Here is a 12661-nt window from a genome sequence, read left to right on the forward strand (position 1 = left end):
TGACTGAAAGCCGGTTTCTGGGGTTTTGTTTAGCTTCTATATTTGCAACATAGTTGCTTAGAGTTGCAGCTGAGAGGCCGGCAAGTCAGGCGGGGAACGTTGGAGTCCGCCGTCACTGGAGCAAGCAAGCCTCCCTGTTCGCTTCAGTGCATGGCTGCCAGCCGCCATCTTGGCTGGCAGTTAATTTGCATATCGCCCGGATTAGCCAATGGGAAGGGTAGCAGCTGTACGGCTAATTACCATGTTTCTCTTTTATTAGATAGGATAGATTTTATTGATATAAAGAATGTATAGCACACAGTTTACAAGTAATAATAAAATATACAATACTCTTTGTTGTAAATTTTATATAGCCAATTGATTCTCACAGAATGTTTTCATTATATTTTTGCCAAACTTGGATCCATAGACAACTTATGGCTGCAACTAACAAATGAATATATTTTTGCTGTGTCTTAGTTGATAGTTTCCTTTACATTAAAGAATAAGACAGGAGTGATACAATGAAAATATATGTCAGAATTTCATTCTTTTGTCAATTATGTGAATGACTTATTTGCTGAATCAGATAATTCTTTTCACACACTGGAGGAATATTTCCACAGTTTTGTGTGATAATAACAATGAAACATCTGCAGATATGACACAACTTTTAAATTAATCTGTATTATTAACATTTTAAGTTAACATCTGAAGTCTAGAATACCAACAATACAATAAAGCAAGCTCTGATTCATAATGTTTGACAATTACCAATAAATAAATACTCCTTCTAAGGCTGATTTCAAGCTACCAATGTTGGTTGCTAACTAACTGTGGAGTTGGAAAGATTTGTGCAGTCACACACCATCAGATAGTGACTCCCATAGGATCAAAGCAGACGTAAACAGCCTCAAAAGCATAGACAACAGTAAAATACAAGCCAGTTCCAGCACACTACTAACAGTAGGCCCTAATGATTCTATGCTCAACTCTTCCCAAATTAGTCTTCAAACTTCAGTCAGATGAGGGCTTTCAAGATGGTGGCAGAGTAGGTGGCTCTTATACTCATTTCCTCCCAAGACTAAACTGGAAATGCAGCTAAAGAACAATCACCCTGAATAATCAACTAAGACTAGCTGAGGAGGAGTCTTATCACTAAGAAGTTACAGAAGAAGCCACATCAAGACTGGTAGGAAGTGTGGGGATGCGAAGAAGGGCTGGCCCTGCTTCCATGGGTGGCGGCTGAGGTTCTAATCCAGAGGGATATCTCAGCTGTAGAGGGTTTCCTCTGAGAAGTGTGGGGTCTAAACCCGAGGCTGAGCTCCCCAGCCCAGAACACAGAGCCAGGAAGAGGCATCCACATAAGATCTGGCTGTGAAAGAAGTATGTTTCTGTCCAAGGAGAGACAGAATCTGCTGGAGACACAGGCATCCTCTTAAAGAGCCAATTCACAAAGTTTCATTCACAGTCACTCACCTTGGGATCCGGTGGAGGGAGGGAGTTGTTGAGGAGAGTCTGGGGTTTGAACCTCTGGGGAGGAGCTTGAGAAGCGAGCCACCAGGATCCCTGTACTGAGTCATTCTTCCATACTGCAGTTGTCATTTTTGGGGTTGAAGCATTCCACTGAGTGGCATCAGCCTGTGGAAAGCAATTATTCCACACTCTGGAATCCCTCTAACCCCACCATGTGGATCTTAAGCCCTGATAAGATATAAGTAGTACAGGCCCAGATTTAGAATTCTGGCAGACTCAGAGAGGGATCAGTGACTGGCTTTGTGGATGGGCCACTTCTCCCTCTTTCTTGTGAATCTGCCTGGCATTTCTCCTTCATGGGAAATCTAATAGAACCACACTCCCAGCTTCTGTCATACCCAAACTCTGGACTACAGAGACCTCACCTGCCCAAGTTCAGGGCAAAATCCAGGACAGACTCAGTCCTGTGGTTCTGGGGCAGGGGACCACACCCACCACCTTCTCTGAAGTCTGAACTTCACCTCACCCTCGTAGGAAATCCACTAGCCCCACCCTCCAGAAGGTTCATTCAGTAACTGAACCTAACAGGCAGCTGGTAGGCAGAGGAAGGTGAAGGTGGATCCCAAGATACCTTGGGACGTTTGCTGACCCACCCCTGAGCCTGGTACTAGTAAAAGCTGGCCTTGGCACACAGCGTGGTCCTTCCTGTGGTAAGCAAGGTTCAGCAGAGGCAGCCACAGAATGTGGATTTCTCACAGCTTCAAACAAGTTGCCAAGGGACAATGTCTGATACTGGCCTGCACCAGAGTCCTTCCCACGAGGCCCAGAACCAGCATACCAAGTGGCCAATTTCAGACAACTTTGGAGCAGGATCTAGTAAACTTCAAAAATGGCATATTTGAAGGGAGATCACAGCAGGCACTAAACTCTGCTGAGGCAAACTCTACTTTTTTCTTTTCTTTTTCTTTTATACCTTTTCATTTTTTTCTCCTTTATTCCCTTTTTTAAATTCTTTTTCTTTCCTTTTCCATTTTTTCTTATTTCTTTTTTTATTTTTTTTAATTGATCAGCATCTGCACAATAGTTCACATGCTGTGCTCAGGGATGAGCCTCATTCTCAGCCTGCCTGAGGGTCCACCCCATGCACTAATGGTCCAATAGTAAGCAAGACTCGATTACAACAGGAAAGCCCCCATAGCTCACACAAGCCACATTCCTAGAGCACCCAGTTCAGGAGATGAAGGAGACTGCACCACTGGGCCCCACAGGACATCCTACTGGGAGTCATAGCAGATCTATCTAACACATGGAAACAAACACAAAGAGGTAAGCAAAATGGGGAGATAAAGAAACTGGCCCCAAAAGAAAGAATATGAGAAATCTCCAGAAAAAAAAGAGTAAATGAAATAGAGGCAAGAAATTTATCAGATATAGAGTTTAAAGAAATGGTTATAAGGATGCATAAGGAAGTTAGTGAGAATTACATCCTCATGAAGAAAAAATATAGAAGCCATAAAAAATAATCAGTGAAATATGAAAAATATATCACCTGACATCAAGAATACACTAGAAGAAATAAAAAGTAGATTGGATAAAGCAGAGGATCAAATCAGAGATTTGGAAGACAAGGTAGGAAAAAGCAGCAAAAAAAAAGAATATTTAAAAATGAGGATAGTTTAATAAAAAAAATATTGGGACAACACGAAGTGTAACAACATCCACATCATAGGGGTACCAGAAGGAGAAGAGAGAAAGGGATCAAAAACTAATTTGAAGAAATCATGTCTGAAAATTCCCTAAGCTGGCAAAGAAAAAAGACACACAAGTCCAGGAAGCACAGTGAGTCCCAAACAAGGTGGACCCGAAGAGTCCCACACCAAGCACATCTATAATAATAAAAGCGTAATATGCTAATTCTGGACGACCTTCCAGACAAAGCCGGGGCTGCGAGGGAAGTCTGGGTCCCGGGTACCTGCCAGCAGCTGGAGGGAAGCCCAGGTCCTGGGTGCCAGAAGGAAGCTAGTGCCAGCAGCAGGGGAAGGAATGCCTACTCTTGCACAAATTTCATGCATTGGGCCTCTAGTCATAAATAAAATGGCAAGAGTTAAAGACAAAGAGAGAATCGTAAAAACAACAAGATAAAAGCAGTTAATTACTTACAAGGGACCTCCCATAAGACTGTCAGCTGATCTCTCAACAGAGATACTTCAGGCCAAAGGGGATTAGCATAAGTTATTCAAAGTGATGAAAAGCAAGGGCCTACAACCAAGACTACTTAACCCAGCAAGGCTATCATTTAGAATTGAAGGAGAAATAAAAAACTTCCCAGACCAAAAGAAAAAAAGTTAAGATAGTCTGTTACCACCAAACCAGTACTGCAAGAAATGTTAAAGGGCCTGGAAGAAGAAGAAGAAGAAGAAGAAGAAGAAGAAGAAGAAGAAGAAGAAGAAGAAGAAGAAGAAGAAGAAGAAGAAGAAGAAGAAGAAGAAGAAGAAGAAGAAGAAGAAGAAGAAGAAGAAGAAGAAGAAGAAGAAGAAGAAGAAGAAGAAGAAGAAGAAGAAGAAGAAGAAGAAGAAGAAGAAGAAGAAGAAGAAGAAGAAGAAGAAGAAGAAGAAGAAGAAGAAGAAGAAGAAGAAGAAGAAGAAGAAGAAGAAGAAGAAGAAGAAGAAGGAGAAGAAGGAGAAGGAGGAGAAGGAGAAGGAGAAGGAGAAGGAGAAGGAGAAGGAGAAGGGAAGAGGAGAAGGAGAAGAAGAAGAAAAGGAGAAGAAGAAGGAGAAGGAGAAGGAGAAAAGAAGGAGAAGGAGGAGGAGGAGGAGAGATTTAAAAGAATAAAATGGCAATAATCTTATTAAAATATCAATAATCACTTTAAATATAAATGCCCCAATCAAAAGGTATAGGTAGCTGAATGGACAAAGAAGCAAGACCCATATATATATGCTGTCTACAAGAGACTCACCTCAGAATGAAACACACACACACACACACACACACACACACACACACACACACACACAGTAAGAGTAAGGGGATGGAAAAAGATATTTCATGCAAATGGAAATTTAAAAAAAAAAGCTGGGGTAACGATTCTTATATCTGAAAAAACAGACATTAAAATAAAGGCAGAGTAACAGACAAATAAGGACAATACATAATGATAAAAGGATCAATTCAACAAGAGGATATAACTTTGATAAATATTTATGCACCCAACTTAAGAAGACCTAGATATGTAAAAGCAAATCTAGATGGACATGAAGTGAGAGATTAACAGTAACACAGTCACAGTAGTGGATTTCAACATCCCATTGACATCAGATAAACAATGAATCAGTGGCCTTAAATGACATAATAGATCAGATGAATTTAATTGGTATCGTCAGAGTATTTTACAGCAAAGCAGAAGAATATACATTATTTTTAAGTGAACAGGGAACAATTTCTAGAAAAGACCACATGTTAGGACACAAAACAACTCTCAATAAATTTAAGAAGACTGACATCATATCAAGCATTTTCTCTGACCATAGTGATATGAAACTAGAAATCAACCACAAGAAAATAACTGAAAAACACACAAAGTCATGGATGCAAAATATCATATTAAGAAACAATGAATTGGCCCAGCCAGCATGGCTCATTGTTTGAGCATTGACCTATGAACCAGGTCAGTTCGATTCCAGATCAGGGCACATGCCTGGGTTGCAGGCTTGATCCCCAGTTGAGGGTGTGCAGAAGGCAGCCGATCAATGCTTCTCTCTCATCACTGATGTTTCTATCTCTCTCCCTCTAGCTTCCTCTCTGAAATGCAGGAAAGGCATTTCATAAAACCCAGCACCCATTTAAAAGAAAAACTCTCAGCAAAATAGGGCTAGCCTAGAGGGAACATACCTCAATGTAATAAAGGCCGTATATGACAAACCCACAGCCAAATCTATACTCAATGGAGCATTTTCCTTAAGATCAGGATCAAAACAGGGATGTCTGCTTTCACCACTTTTATTCAGCATAGTACTGGAAGGCCTAGCCACAGCCATTGGACAAGAAGAAGTAAAGGGCATCGAAATTGGAAAGGAGGGAGTAAAACTGTTATTATTCACACATGATACAATATTGTACATAGAAAACACTAAAGACTCTACCAAAAAGCTACTAGATCTAATCAATAAATTCAGCAAAGTAGCAGGATACAAAATTATATTCAGAAATCGGTGGCATTTCCATACACCAATAACAAACTATCAGAGAGAGAAACTAAGAAAACAATCCCATTTACTCCTGCAACAACCACAACAAAAGGTACCTAGGAATAAAGTTAGCCAAGGAGGTAAAGGATCTATACTTGGAAAACTATAGAATATTGAAGAAAGAAACTGAGGAAGATACAAATAAGCAGAAGCACATACCATATTCTTGGATTAGAAGAATTAACATCATTAAAATGTCCATACTACCCAAAGCAATCTATAGATTCAATGCAATTCTTATTAAAATACCAATGGCATATTTCACAGATCTAGAACGAATATTCCAAAAATTTATATGGAACCAAAAAAGACTCCATATAGCCTCAGCAAGAAGAAACAGGAACAAAGTTGGAGGTATTAAATACCTGATATCAAACTATACTACAAGGTCATTGTGATCAAAACAGCATGGTACTGGCATAAGAACAGGCATATAGATCAATGGAACATAACAGAGAGCCCAGAAGTCAACTCCTGCCTTTATGGTCAATTAATATTTGACAAAGGAGGCAAGAGCATAGAATGGTGTGAAGACAGTCTCTTCAATAAATGGTGTTGGGCAATTGAACAGGTACATGCAAAAAAAAAATTAAACAAGACCACCAACTTAAACCATACACAAAAATAAACTCAAAATGAATAACATACTAAATGTAAGTTGTGAAACCATAAAAATCCTAGAAAAAAACTAGACATTAAAATCTTAGACATCTGTCTTAGCAATATTTTTGCCGATATGACTTCTAGGGCAAGGAAACTAAAAGAAAAATAAACAAATAGGACTACACCAAAGTGAAAAGCTTCTGCACAGTGAGAGAAACCATCAATAAAAGGAAAAGGGCTCCCACTGTGTGGGAGACCATATTCATCAATGACGCATCTGATCAGGGGCTGATATCCAAATATATAAAGAACTCATACAACTCAACACCAGGAAGACAAACAATCCAATTAAAAAATGGGCAAAGGACCTGAATAGACACTTCTCCAAAGAGGACATACAGATGGCCAATAGACATGTGAAAAATGCTCAATGTCACTAATCATCAGAGAAATGCAAATTAAAACCACAGTGAGATATCACCTCACACCTGCTAAAATGGCTACCTCAGTAAATCAACAAACAAGTGCAGGCGAGGATGTGGAGAAAAGGGAACACTAGTGCACTGTTGGTGGGAATGCAGACTGGTACAGCCATTATGAAAAACATCAAATATTTAAACATGGAACTGCCTTTTGACAATAAAAATTAAGTTAAATGATACCACTTTGGGGAATATATCCTAAGAATCCCAAAACACCAATTCAAAAGAATATATGCACCCCTATGTTCATAGTAGCGTTATTTACAATAGCCAAGATCTGGAAACAGCTCAAGTGCCCATCAAGTCGATGAGGGGATAAAAAAGCTCTGGTACATTTACACAATGGAATCCTATGTAGCCATATAAAAGAAGGAAATTATATCTTTTGCAACAGCATGGATGGACCTGGAGATTATTAGGCTAATTGAAATAAACCAGTCAGAGAAAGACATATACCATATGTTCTCACTTATATGTGGAATCTAATGAACAAAATAAACTGGCAAACAAAATGGAAGCAGAGGCATGGATGCGTGGAACAGACTGACAGCTGTCAGAGGGCACGGAGAAGGGGTTTCTGGGTGTAAGAAGGTGAAGGAATTAGCCAAAGAACATTTATGCATAATCTATAGTTACAGACATCAGTGTGGTGATGGCTAGAAGTAAGGGGGCATTGAGGGCTGGGAGAGGGTCAGCAAAGGAGGGGTGGGGAATGGGGACATCTGTAATAGAATCAACAATAAAAATATAGCTTTAAAAAGCATTAGTGAGGCCTGGCCAGTGTGCTCGGTGGTTAGAGCATCACACCACCACCGCCGTTCCCACCCTCTGCACCAAAGCTCTCAGGTTCCGTTCCTGGTCAAGGGGACATACCTGGGTTGCATGTTCCATGCCTGGCCCCATTTGGGGCATGTGTGGGAGGCAATCAATCAATGTGTCTCTCACATAAATGTTTCTCTCTCTCCCTCTCTCTCCCCCTCCCTCCCATTCTTTCTAAAAAACAGTGTGAAAAATATCCTTGGGTGAGGATTAATATTTTTAAAAAACATTAGTGATCAATAGAAAATAGTACTTAATAGAATACTAATCAAATATGACCATGAACTCCAAAAATAAATGTGGGCATTAAGATCTAAGTGCAACAAGGGAAAAAGAGCAATTATTGCCAAAGTATGTATTTTCAGAGAGTTAAATGAAAGTTGAACCTTAAAAAAATGGAATAATCAACATATTATAGTATTTAAAAAAACATAACCAATTGAAATTTTGAATTCTCACTATAATATTAGGTATTTAGGCTTTATAACTATAGGTGTTTGTTAAAAATATCAAGAATAATTTCTTTTAAAAGAAAACATATTTTTATTGATTTCAGAGAGGAAGGGAGAGGGAGAGAGAGATAGAAACATCAATGATGAGAGAGAATCATTGATTGGCTGCTTCCTCACACCCCACACTGGGGATCAAGCCCACAACCCAGGCATGTGCTCTGACTGGGAATCCAACCATGACCTCCTAGTTCATAGGTCAATGCTCAACCGCTGAGCCACGCCAGCTGGGCGATAATTTCTTAAATCAAACTGGCATTGTTAATATGCAGTCAAATATTTTTTTAGCCATAAAATTGCAACATGTGTTGGGATTTTATCAGCCAAAATTTTAAGAAAAATATTTTTCAGCTTGAAGAACTCACAATGTCCTAGATGTAGCTTTATTTCTTGGAGCCAAGCAGGATCTGATTACGCTGGAGTGGACCATTGCATTTGAGTAATGAATTGAGGAACTTAGGAAACCTCTCTTGCCTCAAAATATCTTTCCTATTCTACTATCCCCCTGGTGAAATCTCACCACCATATTCAATCCCTTGTGTCAGCGTTTATGCTTTCTTAAAAATCTAGTCATTCACCTCTTAATATACTTGATGAAAGAAGGTGAAGGGACTAGGCAAAGAGTATATATGCATAACCCATAAACACAGACGACAGTGTGGTAATGGCCAGAGGCTGGAGGCTAGGTGGAGGTGGCAAAGGAGGAGAAAATAGGGACATCTGTAATAGTGTCAACAATAAAAATGAAGGTTAAAAAAAGCTTCAGTCAAAGTAATTTTCTTGCACTGTCAATAGGACTATGTTGTCGAATGCATTCATTAATTTATTCAGCAAATGTCTACTGAACTGTATGTCCAAGGCACTGTTTCAGTTGACTAGGGATAAATGTTAACAAAGGACAAAAATTCCTGCCCCATGGGGAATGGATTCTACTTGGATTGGAAAGGGGGTAAGTAATACACAAAACAGAATAAATCAATTAAGTGCACTGTACAACAGAAGGTACTGAATGCTACTAGGCTGAATAAATGCAAAGCAAAGTAGAAGAGGTGGCAAGAAAGATAACATTCAGTCTGGTCCTAGGATATGCCATTTGAAAAGGTGAGATTTGAGCAAGTATTTGGACAAAGAAGGGTGGTTCCATTTGGATTGGATTGGGAAGGAAATAGGCACAAGGACTCCAGTTAAGCCAGAAAGCTAACAGAAGATAATATACAGGCTCTTACAGGTCATTGTAAGGACTTTGGCATTTATTCTGCTTGGAGTAGGAAGCCATTTCTGGGTTTTGCACAGAGTAGTGGTGAACTCTTTAAGCACATTACTCTCTTTTCTTTAAATATCTTTATTTTTGAGAGTATTACAGATGTCCTCCCCCCCCACACACATACTTGTTTTTCCTCCCAGTTGGCCTCCTCCACCTGGATCCCACTCCACCCCAGGGCTCCACCACCCTATTGTCTGTGGCATGGATAATGCAGATACGCATAAGTTCTCCGGTTAATCTCTTCCAACCCACCCCTCCCCCTTCCCTCTGAGATTCCTCAGTCTGTGCCATGTTTCCATGCCTCTGGTTCTATTTTATTCATCAGTTTATTTTGTTCATTAGATTCCTTGTACATTGACTTTGATTTTTATATTCATTTATTGATATGTAGGTATTTATTGCTCTTTTATTGTTAATATTTTTTGGTCTTCTTCTTTTTCTTCAAGAAAACCTTTTAACATTTCATGTAATACTGGTTTGATGGCGATTTAGCTTTTACTTGTCTGTGAAGCTCTTTATCTAAATTGTAAATTAAAGCTTTCCTGGGTAGAGTGATCTTGGTTGAAGGTCCTTGCTTTTCATCATTTTGAATATTTCTTGCCCCTCCCTTCCAGACTGCAAAGTTTCTGTTGAGAAATCAGCTGACAGTCCTATGGGTGCTCCCTTGTAGGTAACTAACTGCTTTTCTCTTGCTGCTTTTTAATATTCTCTCTTTGTCTTTAACCTTTAGCATTTTAATTATAATGTATCTTGGTGTGGGCCTCTTTGAGTTCCTCTTGTTTGGGACTCTGTGCTTCCTGGACTTGTAAATCTATTTCTTTCACCAGGTAGGGGAAGTTTTCTGTCATTATTTCTTTAAATAGGTTTTCAATTTCTTGACCCATCTCTTCTTCTGGCACCCCATGATGCAAATATTGGTATGCTTGAAGTTGTCCCAGAGGCTCCTTATACTATCCTCAGACTTTTGTATTCTTTTTTTCTTTTTATTCTTCTGATTAGGTGTTTTTTTGCTTCCTCATATTCCAATTCACTGATTTGATTCTCTGCATCCTGTACTCTACTGTTGATTCTCCATAAATTATTCTTTATTTCAGTTAGTGGCTCCTTCATTTCTGACTGGTCCTTTTTCATGTCTCTGATGTTCTCACTAAGTTCCAGAAGCTCTCATAAGTTCCTTGAGCATCCTTATAGCCATTGTTTTGAAGACTGTATCTAGTACTTTGTTTGCTTCCATTTCATTTAGTTCTTCTTCTGGAGATTTCTTCTGTTCTTTCATTTGTGACATGTTTCTTTATCTCCGCATTTTGGCTGCTTCCCTGTGTTTGTTTCTATGTATTAGATCATTGTCTTGTAGGCCCCAGTGGCTCAGTCTCCCTAGTCACCTGAGCTAGGCACTCTAGGTGTGCCCCTGTGTGGGCTGTGTCACTGTCCTATTGTAGTTCAGCCTTAATTGCTTTTGGTGTCACTGGGAGGGATTGACCCTCAGGCCAATCGGTTGTGAGGACCAGCTGTGACTACAGTGGAAGAGCTGGAGACACCCCTATGGAGCAGGAGACACCCCTATGGATCAGGACTTGCTTCAGTGGGGCTTTGGTGCTCACTGAGTCTACCCCTTGAGTGTGTCACTCATGGATGCGATAGAGTTGTAATCAGCTATGGTCTGAAGCTGTGCACTGGGTGCACTGGCTCTGGGGCCTCCCAGGAGGTGCAGCCTGTGACTTGCCTAGGGCCAGCTGGCACAAGCTACAGAGAATCTGCAGGTGGCTGCTACTTGTGTTGGGCTTAGAGGTGCCCAGGAGAGGCCAAGCTATGAACCTTGGCAAACTGCTGCGAGTGCTAGCCCTGCGACAACTTATCAAGAGGGGAACACTGAGTCCTTTAGCTGCTTCTTGAGAGCTTTTAAGAAAGTCTGAAGCCTGGGCCAGAATAGGCCATTCATATGGAAAAGACACTGCAAACAGCTTGGGTGGGGCTGCAAATTGGGTGGGGTGGGATCTCAAAGAATCACCAGGGTGGGGCGAATAGTGTGGGCCAGGTTGATGGAGACTCAGATATGGGGCCTGCCAGTTAGCTCTGTTGGGGGAGGTCCAGCACATTTGTCTGGGAGAAAGCTGTCCCTGAGTTCTCATCCTGATGCCAGACAATCCAGTTCCTCCCCGTATGTCCCTGGATCCTTTCAAGCTGCTGTCCCAGCACTGCAGCTCAGAGGGAGTGAGTAGAGTAAGTCTGTGTACAGGCCCTTTAAGAGGACCTGCTTGGGTTCTCCAGCAGCCTCCGTCTTTCTCAGCCACAAACCCTGCTGGTTTTTACAGCCTGGAGACGTGGGGACTTCTCTCCCCAGCACTGGAACCCTGGGCTGGAGGCCTGCTGTGGAGCTAGGGCCCTTTGCTCCTCACGGAAGGCCTCCTCTGGGATTATAAACCTACCACATACAGGGTCGGACCAGTCTGTTCCCTGCCTCCGCCCCTCCTGCCAGTCTCCATGTGCTTTCTCCTTTACTTCTCTAGTTGTGGGACTCCCATTCAGCCAGATTTCAGCTGGTTTTGAATGATGGCTGATCTGTATTTTAGCTGTAATTTTGTGTGGTTGTGAGAGGATGTGAGTACTGCATTTACCTACACTGCCATTTGGTTCCCCCTGCTTTTGGGAGGAGCCTGCCTCCACTTTGGGGGTTCCTCCGCTCAGGGGACACTGCCAGCTGGCAGTCTTCGCTGGCTGCCGAAGCACATCACTCCTGCCTAAACCCCTTCCGTTGTTCTCCTTGCTCTTAAGATAAAGCCTGCTGCTCTTCATTTTGCCTAGCAAGCCCCCCAAATGTGACCCTTTTACCATCATCATCCTCACCTCCTGCTACTCTCTCTGCTCTATCCTTCAGGTCTATCAATAGGATGCCGTTGCCTCAGACAGGACTCCCTTCAGGCATTCACACCTTGAACTTGTCCTTCATAATACTTGTCATGATCAATGATTAGTTTTGATTTTATGATTCCTTGTTCATTGTATATGTTGCCTGCCTCCACTGCTCCTCCCTGCTAGAAAGGAAGCTAGGTTTGAGCAGAGATGTTGCTTCTTATTTTCACTGACCAGCCCTTGGCACATTACACTCAAATATTTGTTGAATGACCTAATGAATGTTTATGTGTTAATAGATTCCAACTGTTTAATCCAGGGACTGTCTCATGATATACAGCCTGTAAATTTTTTATTGATGAATAGGTAGTCAAATGCATGGAAGCATGAACTGACGAATAAATGTATGAAAAGGAAGGAAGGAGAAAAGGA

Source organism: Myotis brandtii, unplaced genomic scaffold, assembly GCF_000412655.1.
Source record: "Myotis brandtii unplaced genomic scaffold, ASM41265v1 scaffold89, whole genome shotgun sequence".
In the NCBI taxonomy this organism is placed as follows: Eukaryota; Metazoa; Chordata; class Mammalia; order Chiroptera; family Vespertilionidae; genus Myotis; species Myotis brandtii.